This window comes from Ursus americanus, chromosome 15 (genome assembly GCF_024610735.1).
Source record: "Ursus americanus isolate L20-20 chromosome 15, mUrsAme1.1.p, whole genome shotgun sequence".
Classification (NCBI taxonomy): Eukaryota; Metazoa; Chordata; class Mammalia; order Carnivora; family Ursidae; genus Ursus; species Ursus americanus.
The window spans coordinates 25,303,443-25,320,340 of NC_142141.1; the positions used below are offsets into that span (position 1 = coordinate 25,303,443).

General features: G+C 47.7%; 1 protein-coding gene across 4 annotated transcripts in view; it reads right to left on the reverse strand.

The window, feature by feature from the left end:
- The window catches only part of ABLIM3 (actin binding LIM protein family member 3), a 107,742-nt gene that overhangs the window by 71,097 nt on the left and 19,747 nt on the right, over nt 1–16,898 (reverse strand). The window lies entirely within an intron of this gene.

A 16,898-nucleotide genomic window follows, 5' to 3' on the forward strand; every position in this document is an offset into this window, starting at 1 on the left:
AAATGAGGGTGGTTGATGGTAGCACAGGCTTTGTACAAAAGAGGCATAAAGGGAAGGCACTTTAGTTGGAAGGAGGTTGGTGAGGGGACGCATCTTAAACCTGCCTTTGAATGGCACTTTCCATAGCACTGAGAAAATGTTAAAAGCATATAATTAAAAAAAAATCTGGTAGAGATTATGAAGGGGCTGAAGTCAATGGAGGTTGGGCATTTGACGATACTATAGAGCTCTCCTAGCCTGTAGGTCTATTATTCTCTTGCCCAGACTTTCTCACGACTACTTTTCCAGATCTCCTGTCCCTGAGAGATACTTTGCTTGACCACTCTAAAATCTGGTCATCTGGTATTTAATAATAGTAGCTACCTGCTTAGAATTAAAAAAAAAAACTGAGGGTTGGAAGGGATATCGACAGCTGTCTGGTCCAACCTCATTGTGTATAAGCTACTGGGATAACTTTGCCAGTGAGGAACCAAATCTTCTCTCTCGTAGGAAGCCCCTAGGGGGATCGGGAGAGAACTCCTCAATTCCTCAATTCTCAAAGTTGAAGCAACTGTCCAAAATCTTTTGCTCATACCCTATTAGGAGAAGGCTCACTCTTGTCCTGGCTATAAAGATGACCACCTGATTGGAGGGGAATCGATGCCTACCATTTAGACACGTAGGCTTACTGCCTAAATTTTGAATAAGCATATTACAAATTAATCTGGACTCACATGAACCTTCAACTGCAAAGGAACTTAGAGAATACTCAATTCAGGGCTTCTTGACCTAGTGTGTGAGTTGTTAATGGCTGTTCACTGAAATTTGAATCTTTTATTCTACGCACAATGAAGGATGGCACATGATGTCTTGCTTGGCAAGGAAATGTGAATGGAAATTGTGTGTCTCACTTTCAACTGGAGACAGTTTGTGATCTGCCATATTGCCCTTTCTATAACCCAGCAACCAGCGATAGCCCAGATGGTGTGCAGGATGCATCAGCTTGGTGCCCTGATGGAGTCCTGGAGTGCAGCTCCAAGGCTAGCCCAGGACGAACATCTATGGTGAGCAAGGAGGAATTTTTGTTGTCATGGCCTTATTACTGCAGCATATCCTGATGGATACACCTGGGATCTGATATTTCTAATTAAATATAAAATTTGGTGTTATGTACATTATCCTACAGCTCTCTTCAGATTCTCAAAGATGGCCTCCATAACTGATCTCAGCTGCCTTCCTCCTTTTAAAGTCAAGTAACAGAAAAGCAGGACTTCCTTTTTTTTTTTTTTAATAAGATCTTATTTATTTGAAAGAGATAGAGATAGAGAGAGATTGAGAGAATGAGTGGGAGGAGGGGCAGAGGGAGAAGCAGACTCCCTGCAGAGCAGGGATCCCAATGCAGAACTCGATCCCAGGACCCTGAGATCATGACCTGAGCTGAAGGCAGACGCTTAACTGACTGGGCCACCCAGGTGCCCATGGACTTTCAATTATCTTCCACTTACTGGTCTCCTGAATCACCAGTGCACTGTAGGGCAAAAAGCTGGTTACTGAGCCCTGAAAGTGTTGCGTCTGACAACTTCGCTGTCTGAGGTGAGAGAATAACACCGTTCTGACCATCTTTGTCTCGAGGAGTCCCTGCCCCCTATTCAACTTTTCTCCTGTCTTAAATTTAAGACAAAATTTAAGTGAGTTAGCTAGTTAATGAAATCATTTAATTAACTCACTAAATGGGTTAATACACGTAAAGCATTTCGAAAAGTGCATGAAATGTTCCACAAATGCTCACTGGTACCATCATCATCACACCCGCCCCACAGCTTGGAGCAATCCTTCCCCAACCCCAGAATGTCCATAACCATTCATCCCATCTCCTCTTCTTTCTCTGATTCGTGTTCACCATCCCTGGAAAATATCTCACTCTTCCCTCGCCCACCATTCGGTGAGAAGAGTGTAGATCCCGTTTATCAGAGTGGTGTAGTAATCCATGATTGTGGAGGGAGACAAAGCTGTCAGTCTGAAAGTCAAGTAGGTACTGACAGGATAATCATCACCAACAGTGATGAGAAGTCTCAAAAGAATCCAAAAGTCCATCTGGAATCGCTGCACGAATTCTCATTTACCTCTTCTAATGTAACCCGCCCTATTGCTCAAGAACCAGCTTCCAAGATCAATCAGAGTTTCCCCTGATTTGATTTTCTGGGGAAATTGATTTGTGAACATGGCCTTCAGTCAAGACTCAGTCTTTGCACCACTCAGATAAAAAGGTGTAAAAATCCAAGTGAGGGGATAGATTAGGAAAGTGGGTTTTCTGGGGGCAGAGTTAGGGATGGGCCCCCCTGCTTCCCTCAGGCTGAGGGTGCTGCTCCGGTGCTGCTGACCGTGGCTGGAAACCCACAAATGTCTGATGTTTGTAAATAATCCCATAAATAGAAATGCAGGCATCGTTCGCGTGAGTTCTTCCAGATTGCTGATGTAAACTGTGATTATAAAAGGGCAGCAGTGTAGCAAGATTTGAGCTTACAGATGTGCGGAGACCTTTCCTTATCTAGATAGTGCCAACAGGAACTCTAGGGGTCAAGGGAAGCTAGGCTGAGATATGCCATATCTGCTCTTGCCCTGTAAGCCTCCTCATTTCCAACAAGATTCTGTATCCTTGAGTAACTAAGTCAACGACATAAGCAAACCACACTCTGTGTGTGTAGGTGTGTGTGGAAGGTGCCATGTCTTCCCACCAATCTCTAACCACCCCCCCAAACATTGAAATTTTATTGTTGATTTTCTGCTGGTTGTTTTTTCTACGAATTTTTATCTCAGAAAGTACTAGAAACCAGTCACATGATTTACAACATTTGTCTTATGTACAAAATGTCTTTCGAATTTCAAATTGACTTGTACTTGAATTCTGAACTGCCTATCCTTGACGACAACATTTTACAGCAGCCATGAGCCTCAAAGGATGTTAGCTCTGCTGACTTGTGAAATAATCCATAAAGTTACCAAGTTTAGAGACCTGGATCATGTGATACGTTTCTAAAATGCATGCAGGGAAACTCTGGCTTCTGTTTAAATGCTATTTGGCCAGTAAAGGGCGCCTAAGAGAGACATTCCCAGGTCCTAGTCTGTAAGGGAATGCCGTCCAATAGATTCCTGAGTATAGAAATGTTCTATATTTACACTGGCCAATATAATAATTGCTAGCCCTAGGTGGCTGTTGGGCACTTGAAATAGGGCTAGCGTGACTGAGGTACTGAATTTTTAATTTTATCTCATTTTAATTAATATAAATTTACATTTAAATAGCCACGTGTGCCTAGTGGTACCATTATTGGACGTTACAACTTTATAAATCCACAAACGGAACACCAGGCATTGAGATTGGGGGAGCGAGAAATTAAGTCTGGTTGAATCCTATTTATATAAAAATAACATGTACAAATTAATTCAGGAATACCACCTCAGACTTAAATTATCCCTTTTCATCTTGAAGAGTTTTAAAGTCGTGCTCAAAAGCAGTTTGCAATAGGAACTCCCGTACTGCGAGACTGAACCACCTTAATTTTTCCAAGAATGGAAGCAAAGAAGTCAGTTGGCAGTGGCTGTCAGTATACTTTTTTAAGACAGAAAATCAGCTGGTCAGTGCCGCTGAGATGAAAAATGGAGGGTCTGAAATAGACACACGGCAGATCTTCAGTTCTATGGGAAGATACAACTTAATTCCACGACTACATTTGCAAGGAAAGCTCTTCCCAAAGGTGACACAGAGCATTTAAAAGGGTTGGAGCACAACAGCAAATCCGAGGGGTGGGGTGGCTGGCCTCCCGGTAGGTGAAAACGAACATGTGAGTCCAATGAGCAAGAAATAAGTTCAACACCCAATTCCTCCCCCTGCTTCTCTCCCTGCCTCCCTCCGGCTGGCTGGTGTTCCTGTCTCGGGAGTTTCTCAACGACAAGGCCCGGTGGCCTGGGTTCCAGTTCCCTCTCTGCTGTTACCTGGTATTACGGTCTTGAGCACATCCTCCCTCCGCAGTCACTGAGGAGACTGGACAAAATGATTTACAAAAATCCCCCCCAATTCAAAGCGGGTCCTGGCTCTGTGTGACCTTTTCTGTGCCTCTTCTTCCCTCCACACTCTTCCCTTCTCCGCACGAACTGGTCTCCCTCTTAAACGGACCAGTGCTGTCATTAGATGAGTCTCCTTTCAAAGCAGAGAGTGGCAGGCTTCCCCTCTCACAGACAACATGACCTGAGTTGTGTTCTCCTTACCGATGTGGCACCTGCACCGTTGGTCCTTCCTCCCCTGAGGGTGGCCTGACCTTGGAGAAAAAGAGGTCCCTCCATTCTCATCGAGTCCTCTTTAAAACGTCCTACGAAGGTAGACGCACCTGTGCTATCCTGGGGTATAATTAAAAGTGACAGAGCTGACTTGAAGACAGCACAACAGCTGTGAAAAATGGCTGGAAGTGTCATAAAAACAGTGGAGCTTCTGCTGGAACAGTGAAACATCAAGCAGAGAGAATCAACCAGTTCCAAAATGAGCTTGCCACTGCCCCGGGCCCCGGGGAGCGGCCGGGGCTGCCGCAGCTGTCACACATCGGCTCCTCACGGCTTCATTAGGGCCCAAAGTACCCCGAGTGTGTTCACAGGTATTTCCTAAGTACCGAGGAGGAGACCTGACTGTGGATCCAGGCATTTCATGGGTAGAGAGCAGTGTGCCTGACAAGTTAGGTGGGGTCTGTATAGAGGAGTCTCTGGTCGTTTACCATGTGACCTTGAGTTTGGTGTTGGAGTTGAATTGGGGCCTGTACCCCTGATCCCGTCTCCTGGGCAAGACAGCAGTGACATGGGATCCCTGCGCTGAGAGGCACAAGGCACAGGGGTTCAGGGTGTGGGTGCTGGAGTCAGGAGGGCTGAGTTTGTATTCTAGCTCTGCTGCCTGCCGGCTGTGTGACCTTGAACAAGTGAAGGGCACGATGACACCTGGAACCACTCAGGTCATCTGTGAGTATTAAATCACTTAAGTTATATAAAAGCATTTAGGACACTGCTTGGGCTTAATAAATATAAGCAATAATGAATATTAAAGGATCTCTAAAGTCACGCACCCCCATCTCCAAATCAATGTAAGAATTTGTTCTAAATTGCCCCCTGCCACTTGCCCCTGACTTTGGCTCAAATGTTGTCAAATCCATTTTGGGACCAGTCCAACTTGGGCAAAGGTTTTCTGGTTTTCCCTCCCTGTTGCCGCTCAGGAAGAGAAGCTCCGGCTGCAGCCCGTTCACCACCTTAAAGCAACCTCTGCTTTCTCCTCCCTCTCTGAGCTTTCTGTTTATGGGTTTCTGTGGGCTGCAGAGGTGGGTGGCTGACACGCTTTGGATGTATCCTGCAGAGGAATGTGTGAATTGGGTGTTTCCTGTTGTGGGAAACAGAGGCTATGATCTATGTTTTCCTGGGGCGGTGTATTTTGGGCACATCTGCTGTTTCTAGGGGGATGTGTCGGCGTGTCAGTTGTGTGTGCATACTTAGAATAGGTGAGTGATTTGTTTTCTGAAAACTCTGCCAGGGAGACCGTGAGAGCTGCTTTTGTAACCCCTAAGGGCCCCACGTGTGTCATCGCATTGTGTCATTACATCTGTGTTCATCATGCGAATCCCTGGAACCCATCAGAGCTCCCTGGACTGGGAGGGTACCTAATACAGAGATTGTGAGCCTCTCGAGGGCAGGGACCACGTGTGCCCTGTCTGCCTCTGCACCGTCGTGCCAGGTCTGTAAGTGCTCCACGAGTACTCGATGGATGAATACGAGAACGAATGAGATGAGTCCCCTGGTTTCACTTAGCAAATGAGAAGGCTGAGGCCCAGAGGGAGAGGGAGAGAACTCAGGCTTGCCCGCGTCAGTGTCTGAGGGTGTGTGTTGTAGGATAATAGGATAAAGGAGTGACCTGCAGCGTGGCCCACGGGTCACAGAAAGATGGGGGAGAGACTTCACCCAAGAACACATTTCCATAAATCTGGAGTCATGCTGAGGCTTAGCATTAGCCTAGGTGGCCTGGGGTGGGGGGAGGGGTGGTCAGCGGTCCAAGATGAAGAAGCATAAGGAGGCAGCTCGGAATGAAGCCACGCATGTAGAAATAGCAGGGGGAAATGCCCAAGGAAAGGCCTGGAAGTATAAGAGATAGCATTTGCAGAGTGGTTACTGTCAGGAACTGGGCTCAGCAATGTACATATGCCATCTCACGGAGTTCTCATCATTCAGGAGGGGGTGATATTATTATCCCTATTTTACAGATGGGGAAACTGAGGCCCAAAGAACTGAGGTCACTTGCCCAGGGCCATACCATTAGTAAATGGCAAAAGGAGGACCTGAACCTAGGCAGCTCTCACCACGAAGTTCTGCTGCCTGCCACGCAAAAGTGCCAAGAGAGGTTCCCTCTGGGGAGGGGGTGGCCTTGGGGGAGGCTACCAGGGGTTTCTGATTATTCCCCCCACAGTAATCATCCATCCATTAGCCGGCTGATTTAAAAGACACGTACATGAATTTCACACAGATTGAAGAATAATGTTTGCAGGGTACAGACCAGGAAACCGGGCACGGTAATTGCGCATTTGTGGCCGAGGATGAGGGTGAAGAAGCCGTGATGGCTGTCCCCGGGCTAGGGGATGGCCACCTGCACGGCCTGACAGGTGTGCGCGGGGGGCTCCGCAGGGGCTGGTGGCTGTCGCAGGGCAGAGGCAGGAGCGCCCTGGGAATCCCTGGGTCCCTGCCCAGATAGCCCGGCCTGGCCACACGTGCCCGTGGCAGCAGGTCAGTAACGTCAGGAACACAGTCAGTCCCCCCGAGACGCTGCTGTATACACCTCGCCGCCACAGACGCTCCCCCCAGCCTCTCTCTGCCAGGCCGGGCAGCACGCTGCACCGTCATGAGTGTAGCTGGCAACACGGCTCGCACCGCCTTCTTCTGAAGCACGCTGTCAGGACACGTGTCTGAACGGCACGCTCTTGGCCAGACAGACGGCTCTTGCCTGACAGCCAGGACTGCGCGACGGCTCCAGTAGACAGACCTGCTAGGCCCACCTGGGCCCTTAGCATGACGGGGGCCGGGCGAGGAGGCCTGACCTGCAGCCCACCACTGGTTGGGGAAGTCACTCGCTAAAATGGAAACTGTGTATTTGTTACGGATTCGGTAAATTCAGAAAGCTGGTCCAGATACGAAGTCAGAGAATTAACTTTCCACCTATTTCTATGTGAATCTTATGATTGTAAAAAAAAAAAAAAGAAGAAGAAGAAAAAAGTCCCGTCTATTTCTGATTGAATTCAATAAAACACTTTAAGATTAAAAAAGAAAAAAACCAAAAAGCCCTCAGTTCTCATCAGTCAGCGTGGTTCTGATTGAATTCAATTTCTGATTGAATTCAATAAAACACTTTAAGATTAAAAAAGAAAAAAACCAAAAAGCCCTCAGTTCTCATCAGTCAGTGTGGTTCCTATTTCAAGATAAGCAGAAACTAAGTTGCAGCCAGTGTGTACCCCCCATCCTGCTTTTCACTGGGGGTCTGGTCCAGGGCTCAGCCCAGCAGGGCCGCACGGGCCTCTTTTCTAAGGACTCAAATAGATCTGTGTTCTCATTTCTTTCCCTGAGATTCTCCTCCCCACCTCTGGGCCAGGGAATCATTTTTGTTAGCTGGGGGTAAAGGAGCCCTTTCTGCCCTCTCTAATTTACACTCTCTCTAGAATATTTAGCTTTGTAATGGATCCTTCCTGTTCTGAGGGCACAGACTTGAAACTCAAAAGCCAGGAAAAGACCTCTTTTGTCTCTGCCGTCTGCTGCCCCTCCTGGCCCTGAGGCCTCCTTCCCTGAATAGAGGGGGAAGGAGCAAGACGCGTGGCTGAAGGAAATACCAGTTAATATTTCAAGAAGACCATCTTGCTACGCTGGGGCATGGGGTTTTAAAAATCTGATCTAATAAAAATCTGATCTAGAGAGCTGGGTACGAACGGCTGAGGGTTAGTTGAGACCTAATGGAGAAGGGGAAAATGCCTAGCGTGTCTGGCATTTTTTGGGGTGCCTCCTGTCTATCCACACCAAGTCCCTTGTCACTGCTGACTCTGTTCCTCACTACCTTTACCAAGCCCCCATTCAGGGACACTGAGTGGCTGTAAGAAGAGCCAAACGCTAACATGAATTGGGCAATTACTTTGTGCCAGGCCTCTTGCTAAGGGCTTCATACCTGCCATCTCATTGAATTCTCTCAGCCCCAGGAGACACAGACCGTAGGATCCCTCTTTTATCTACAGGCAATCTGAGGCACAGAGAGGTTCATTAATTTGCCTGAAGTCACACCCCATGTAAATGTTGGAGCTAGGGTTCAGACAGGCACTGTAGATCTAGAAGAGGCTTGATTTTCTCTCCCAGCAGGCATTCCCACCCAGGCTTCCTTCTGCCCAGTGTATCCCAAGGGAAGGAAGGGGATCTGCCCAAGCATCGCCCGCAGGCAGCATGGGGCTGCCTTGCACTGCAGCCTTGAGGCACCCTTTCCAGCATCTCTACAGCTTATCTGAAAATACAATTTGGGTTTCGTCTGAGGTCCTGGAAGCCATGTTGGAAGTAGAGGAACTCCAGGAAGCCAGCGATTGTCTTCGTGCTCTGAGTGACTCAGTCCCTTGGCCTCTGAGCCAGAGGTCTGAATACTTCTACAATGTTTGCTTCCTGAGGCTGGCAGGCCATCAGGCTCTGAGATACTGCTGAGAAGTGCAAGAAACATCAGCTGTCACCCAGGCTCCCCTTGACTTATGGGTTTTAACATCAGAGCAGAAGGCATATATAGAAAACATCTAGTCGAGAGGTTTCTTTTTCTTTTTCCTTTCTGTGTGTGTGGGTTTTTTTTTTTTTTTGAGCTTCAAACACTTCCTTGAAATGATGCAATGGCCTCCAGGTTGTACTAATTCCATTGTAAACCATGCATGGAATGCAAACATCCGGTGACCTGGCAGCCATTCGGGGACATCCCCTAGACCTGGGGCTGCTTGTGCTGCATGGGGCTCCCAGACAAGCTTTACCTGGGAAGCTTGGTGTTTGTTTCTAAATCCTTCCAGATCACCATGGTTCCTATCTCTTCCTTTTTGCCCCTCCCCTGGCCAACTTCTCTCCCACACTGCCAGGCACTTGAAGGCACTGGCGTTGTGGTCCCCGCCTGGCCCACGGAGCTTCTGTAATTGAAGAGGTGTAGGGCCTGACATGGACCTCCTTAGGACTCCCCCTCTCTCCAAGCTGGCCCCCAGGGCACCCTCTGCTCCAGCTCAGCCACTTTCACACCTTGACAGATGCAGCCCTGAGGCTCAGAGAGGGGAGAAATCTGCTCAGCGCCCCCCGCCCCCATGCTGGCCACGCACAGGACCAGCAGGGAAATGCTCTTGCTTCAGCTCAGGATGGTTTCCCTGAGATGAGGCCAAAATGAGGTACAAGTGACACAAGTTGGGGAATTCTCAAAGCTGTTCTAAGCAGCCTCAGTGCTTGGACGGCAGAGGTCCCCCGGGGCCCCCCTTTGGTGTCCAAAGTGCTTGTCCCATGGCTCCAAGTTCTATAGGGCTCTCTTGGATGACCTTTGCCACCACCCATTCACCTACAGCACGATTAATCCACAACAGCATCCCCCCAACCCCCGATCTGAGCCGTCAGTCAGGTCCGCCTTTCCCCAGGCTGAGAGGTTGGCTCACCACCATCCCACTGTGTCCCATCTTCTCCCTCCCTCCTTCTTTCTTTCTCTCTCCCTCTCTTCTTCTCCCTTTCTTCCCTCCCTCCGTTCCTCCTCTGTCCCACTGAGATTTCTGTGAATGCCTGGTTCTTTGAGAGGGGGAAGCGGTTATTTTGTGTGAGGCCTCGGGCAGGACACACCCCATTTCTGGGTCACTGTTTTCCCATCTAAAAAGGAAAAGGCTTGCATTCTTGGGTCTCTCAGTTTCCTTTCAGATCCAAAATTCTATGCATATTAAATGAGGTTGCAACACAAAAGGCCTTCAAGGGCTAGGCAGGTGCTGTCAGTGTAACATCAATCCGAGGGGACCAAACCAAGGAGACAGGCTCACCTAAGGAGAAGAAGCTGCTGGGCCCCAGGGGGTTGTTGTCCTGCAAAAACATGTTCAGGTCCCCAAAAGGCTTATCTGTGGGGGTATATTCTGCCTGTGGGCCACCAGGTTGGGATGTGTGCAGCCAGCCAGATAGATGACCACAAAGTCACCTCCAATCACCATCGAGAAATCACATGCTCACCGCATGCCTGTAGGATGTGCAAGGACAGAATATTCCTAAAATGAGGTCTTGCAGAGCCCCAGGCTGGATAAAGGCGCACCCTATAAGCCTGTCACTCTCAAGGTCTCTGCGACATTACTCAGGGACAGGCAAAGGTTTCCATTTTTTTTTTTTTTTTTGACCATGAGCTGCTAGACCAAATTAATTTTGCAAAGTGACCCAGGACACAAATATGTGAAACAAAGGTTGACAAACAAAACTTATTTTTAGCGCATGTGGTATGTCCTATTTTATCATTCTCTATTTCCTTCCAATACCTCGTGCCATTTCATTAAAAATGTTGTCCGCAACCCAATAATATGTGTAAGATCAGAAGTGAAAAGAATGATAAAGATCATTCTAGGTTTGCACTGTCCCATATGGTAATCATTCTTTACATGTGGCTATTCAAATTAAAATTAAGTAAAATAAAAAATCCCATTTCTCAGTCACACTAGCCACATTTAAAGTACTAAATGGCCAGACGTGGCCTATGGCATTTGTATTGGATCGCACAGAAACAGAGCATTTTCACTGGTGCACAAAGTTCTGTTGGACATCTCATCTTACAACAAGCCTCACAGTTCTGTCAATGAGGAGACCAAGGCCCACGGGCCTTCAGAGAGATGCATCTGAAACTGTGGACAAAAAGGTTGGGGACAAATGGATGTAGCCTCATAGATGTCTGCCAGGGTCACAAGAGGAATTAGGATGGAGTGGTCCCTTGCACATTTACCCTCACTATAGGACCCACAACTCAAAGGCCACACCCTGCCGGCCACACCCAAGGTGGTAGATCAGAACCTTAACCCTCACAGCAACACAGCAGCAAATTTTCGTTGCTATACACGACATTTCTGGAGTAGCTTCTGTGAGCTGGAGAGAGAACCGGTTACGAAACCTGTCAAATCTGGGTTCAAATCCAGGCTTGCTCTTGCAGGCGGTATGAGATTAAGCTGAGCGCCATGTCACTGAGCCTTAGCTTCCCGATCCGTGAAATGGGAATAATATACTTGCCTCTCAGAATTTCTGAGTGGAGCAGAAGTGGTGTACACAGGTGCCTTTCTTTTCTTTTTTCTTTTTTTATTTTTTTTTAAAGATTTTATTTATTTATTAGACAGAGATAGAGACAGCCAGCGAGAGAGGGAACACAAGCAGGGGGAGTGGGAGAGGAAGAAGCAGGCTCATAGCAGAGGAGCCTGATGTGGGGCTCGATCCCACAACGCGGGGATCACGCCCTGAGCCGGAGGCAGACGCTTAACCGCTGTGCCACCCAGGCGCCCCTCTTTTCTTTTTTAAAATATTGTATTTTTTCATTTGAGAAAAACAGAGCGCAAGCAGGCAGAGAGGGAAAGGGAGACGCAGACGCCCTGCTGAGCACAGAGCCCGATGCAGGGCTTGATCCCAGGATGTTGGGAGGTAGCTGAGCTGAAGGCAGATGCTTAACTGACTGAGCCACCCAGGCGCCCCAACACAGTGCCTTTCTTCCTGGAAGTGCTTTTTGCCCCACCATCTGGAACGTTGCAAGTACTGAGCCAAAGCCTGCTGTAATGATGATGATCGTGATAATAGTAGCAGCAGTAATGATACCCAAACGAAGCTCATATTGCGGAGATGTAAAACTAAAGTAAATACATCTCCCACTCCAAAGGAAATTCCAGGATGGAGTAGCTTTAAAGCTACACCCAGTCCCTGGGACTAGTAAGCACTCCATTCATACTTGCCAAATGAATGAAGAGTGCAAATGTGTCCCTAAACTCTACAGCCTCAGGTAGATTTTGGTAAGAGAATCAGAGAGGTCCAAAAATGGAGTGCTAACATTTTTATGAATTCTTTCTTTAAAAAAAAAAAAAGATTTATTTGTTCATTTGAGAGAAAGAGAGAGAAAACACCAGCGGGGGGAGGGGCAAACGGAGAGGGAGAGAAAAGCCTCAAGCAGACTCCCCACTAAGCGCAGTGCCCAAGGTGGGGCTCCATCCTAGGACCCTGCAATCATGACCTGAGCGGAAGTCAAGAGTCCCTGCCTCAACCCACCGAGCCACCCAGACGTGCCGCCAATTATTTCCGACGGAAAAGGGGAGGAGAGAGAATGAACACAACCGGAGGCGGCACCATTTTGTATTTCATAATAGGTTGTTGAGAACATGGTACCTGGGACGAAGAAGTCAAGACAGGATAAGTAACCAAGAAAGAGACAGAATAAAAAGACTATCTGACAGGAGGAAAGATGAAGAATACACTTCCTTTTGAGATAAAAGATTTTGTAAAAACAAAGATCCACCCCCCCCCCCCCAATCAACAGGCAACAGTTGCTTTTTGTCTTCAGGAAACAGACCATTGTTTGAAGTTGAAGATTGAACCTGTTCAGTCTGGGGGATGAGGGGGAAATGTTTACTTTCTGTGTGTATCAGCAAGTAGTTCTCAGTTACCACTTGGCCCATACAGAATGCCCTGCAAACAGCTTTTTCCATCCGCAAATGTAGTGGACATCTGTTGTTTTGCCTGCTCAGCATCTGCTCAGCTTCTGGCAACACAACCTCTTTTTCCCGTGGGGAACCCGCTCCGCGGAGTTCGGGTGGGCTGACCCTCTTCCAACACAGGGTCGGAAAGTAGCCCGGGCCTGACCAATCAGAGGACCCCAGTTCTCTTCCACATGATTGCCAGGCACGTGACCATGGCATCTCTGGGGCTTTTCTATAGGCGCTCTTGGAGGAGCCATCTGGGCGGCTAAGATGGGAGGAGGTGGTCTGGGGCTCCTGCTGCCGTCTTGCCCGCCCCCCTCCCCCCCACGTTGGGAGAGCCTACTAGAGATGGAAGAAGAATGAACAGGTTCCTGACTCCATCACTTGAGTCTGTGGATCCAGATGGGCCTGAAGCCACTGGCACTTCTGAACTTCCCAATTATATGAACCAATATAGCACAGGCCCTTTCTAAAAAAATATATGAGTTATCTTGAGTTGCAGTTTTGTCACTTGCAGTCAACTACTTTATGTCTTAATTAATCACAGCTTTCCCTCTAAATCGTAATCTGCTATCAAGTTAAGTTAAACACATTCCAGGACTGTTTCATGCTGGACCTCACGGATCTAACACGACTCACAGCATCTAGCTGAGGACCCAAGAACGGATGAGGTGGGCGAGGTCCCTGTCATCACATGACACACTCCGGCAGAGAAAATAGCGGGCAAAGTGCTCCAAGAGAGGAAGAGGAGTCTGTTCCCGGCTCAACAGCCATTCATCTCTTCGTCTGCTAACAGAACTTTTCTCTCCTGGAGGAAGCCTCCTTTTATTTATCCTCCCCGGAGTAGCTACGTCTTTGGGTCTTTACCTGGGGAGGGAATCTTGATGGGTGAAACTGATTCCTTGGCCAACTGACTGGGTTAGGCAAAGGCATATGATATACTCCTGGCCAACGAGACACAAGGGGAGGGCAGGTGGAAAGGGAAACGGGACACAAGGGGAGGGCAGGTGAAAGGGGAAGGTTTTCTTTGCTCTTCCCAGCCTCTGGAGGTTTTTGTCCATCCTGGATGCCGGAACCGCAGCCCTGCTGCCCACGATGGATTCTGAATTGTAAAGAATCTGGGTGCTTGAGGATGATGCTGAGCCTCTAAACCAACCTGTCTTGGATTTGCCCCTCTTTGACTTTTCTATTCTACGAAACAGGCATGGCTAGATTCTTGAAGCTGCATTCAGGTGGGGGCTGTTACTTGTTGCTGCGGGCATTCTGTGGAGCCCAGGGTGCGACGCTGTGAAACATCTAAGCAGTCAGGGAAAGTTTCTGGAGCCACTCTGGCGATGAACAAGTTAGCCGAGCAGAGGTGGGGCGAGACAAGGCGGTTGTACACGGGAAGTCAGTGGTGGAAGTGGAATGGGAACACATTTGGTCGTGGTGATGCTTTCTGCGGTATGAGTGTGTCTCAAAGGGATCAGCTAACCAGCTGCTTCAGAGTCACCTGGGAAGGGGTTGTTACAAACTGTCCACATGCAGATTCCTGGGCTTTACCCCATACCTGTGAATCAGACTTGAAATTTTACACAAGCTCCTTTGGGAGAGTCTTTTGTTCACGAAAGGCTGAGACCCCTTGGGTTAGTGACTTGAAGACTCATACAGTCTCTGGCACCGAGATGAGGATTTTAGAAATCTTGATATCTGATACTAGTGCCTATCACAGTGTTGTCACAGATGACTTGATGCCAATATCCTTCAGAGCATCACAAAGTATATTTTCTCCGATGTGTTTGCCAGTCTTCACAAATGTTTAAGTCATCTGGCAATGAAATAATATCTTAATACAAGTAGATTAAACATCCATTTAATTTACTCAGCCCCTTTCTTTTCTCAAGTTGTCATTTCTTTTAGGAAGAGCTGTTTGGTCTGTTATTAGAGCCACCCCTCATCAGGCAGAGATGAATGGTGGTGGCTGTGTGGGCAGAGACATGAGCAAAGGGGTGTCCTCTCTCTCCAGTGTGTTTTGAGGAATGCCCTTCGAGGTCTCAGAGCCAGCTTATGGTGGTGTCATTTGTCTAAACTAGAGTCAGTTCTTCAACATGATAAACCCTGAAATTCGTGGGTTTGTTGAAACTCTCATTGTCTATCCATTATCAAGGCATATAGATGGATCCCTTACCCAGCTCCCCACTTCAGCCTTTTCTCTCCATCTCGATAAGCCCTGTCCCAGCCATAAGCATCTCTCACCTAGATAACCTCAGGGACCTTCCTACCACACATCTTTTCTCGACCTCAAAGCAGGGCAATTCCGTGATCCCCCTGACCCTACCCACTGAGGATCCTTTCAGTGTTTTGACATCTTATCTCGTGTTTTTGTATTCAACAGCATAGTCAGGACTAGAACCCAGGGCTTCTGATGCCAAGTCTAGTGTTCATGCTGTGGCAGCAGGATCTGCTGCACCAGGTAAAAGAGCTGAACTTAGGAGAACGGACTGGGTGGAATGAAATGGAAATGGGCAGTGCAGGCAGGAGAGTCAAGCTGGCCGTGTGAGTGGGGTGAGAGCTCACCTATAGGGGATGCAGTCAACCCGACCAGAGCAGCAGACAGAAAGAACACAGTCCATTTGGATCTCATGAGCAGCTACTCAAAGGTCAGGAGCCAACAGATTCCTGCTTAACTTGAGCCAATCTGAACTTGCAACCTAAATTCTCGTAAATGCAGTCTTAAGGAGGGAATTAACATTTTGCACCCTCAAAAGCAGCCACAGACAATAGGTCAATGAATGGGCGTGGCTGTGTTCCAATAATACTTAATTTACAAAGATAGGCAGTGGGCCAGAACTGACCTTTGAGCCCTTGTGTGGCCAGCCCTGCTGTAGAATCATCCAGCAGAAGTGTGTGTGTCTATGCCCACTGTCCTGATGCCGCCCGTCTTTCAAGGCCAGCTCAGAGGCGCTCTGGCTGGGTATTAGACTAGATGATTTGAAAGATCCCTCCCCACTGTGAGATTCAAGGATGCTTTGGCCCGATTTTACCTCAAGGATATGGAGGTAGAATCTCCACCTCCAATTCAGGCTATGTTTGGAATGGAAATTATCCTCCAACAAAATGCCTCCGATCGTAATTGCCAGTTCTGTAACTGAGCATATGTTGGTGGAAGCTTCGATTCATAGCGAGCCAGTTAAAATGCAAGGAAGGGACAGCTAGCAGATCTTTCGAGTTAGAGTCCAGGCTGTTAATTACTTTTGTAAAAGAAATACATAAACATGCAGATGGCAATTGTAGTAAATACGATCATCTACATATAAATATAAAAATCCTATCTCGTATGCAGCATACTTCTAGAACTATTTCCAGATTCTCCCCTCACTCTCCTCTAAATATGAGCTCTCTTCTTTTAAAACTCACGGCATGTACTTCTTATGACTAAGCCGTGGTTCTCAAACTTGAGCCTGCATCACAATCCCTAAATGTCTTGTCAAAACACATTGCTGGGCCCCACCCCCAGGGTGTTCTATTGAATAGGTCTGGGGTGGGGGCTGAGAATTTGCATTTCTAACCAGATGTGACGCTCCTGCCACCGACTGTGGGGAGAGCCACGGAGCCAGACCATTTTCTACCCTATAACGGCGTCACTTTTGCACTTGCTTTATTCCCCTAGCAGATTTTAAACTACCTGAGGAGAAATGCTACAGTCTGGAGGATTCTTGTGGGTCCTGGACAAATGTTTAGAGGCACCCATGGGATAAGATGAGGTGGTTACGTTTCCGGTCAGGAGGAACTTGACAGCTGTTTCCTACAACAGGTATTTCTTGGACCCACAAAGAAGGCAAATGCAACAGACCTGCTCTCAAGAAGTAACCGGTCGCCAGTACAGGAAATTTCTGTGGCTAAACCACGCCGCAATAGAAATCACAACATGGTCAAGTTCAACATTCTGGTGGAAGACCAAAACCCAAATGAAATCCATCAAACGGTTATACAACTTTTCCTATACACAATGTGGTTACTGGGTGTGTGTGTTGGGAGGGGGCGGAGTGAGGTGAACAATGACAAATAACAGAAATGCTAAAGTTTATCTCAATACCCTTTATAAGGGATCCAAAAATAAAAGTACGTTGGGAGTCAGAGTGTAGCTGTATTTGAAGTCAGGGACTTCAAAGGGATGATGAGGTTACAGTGAAG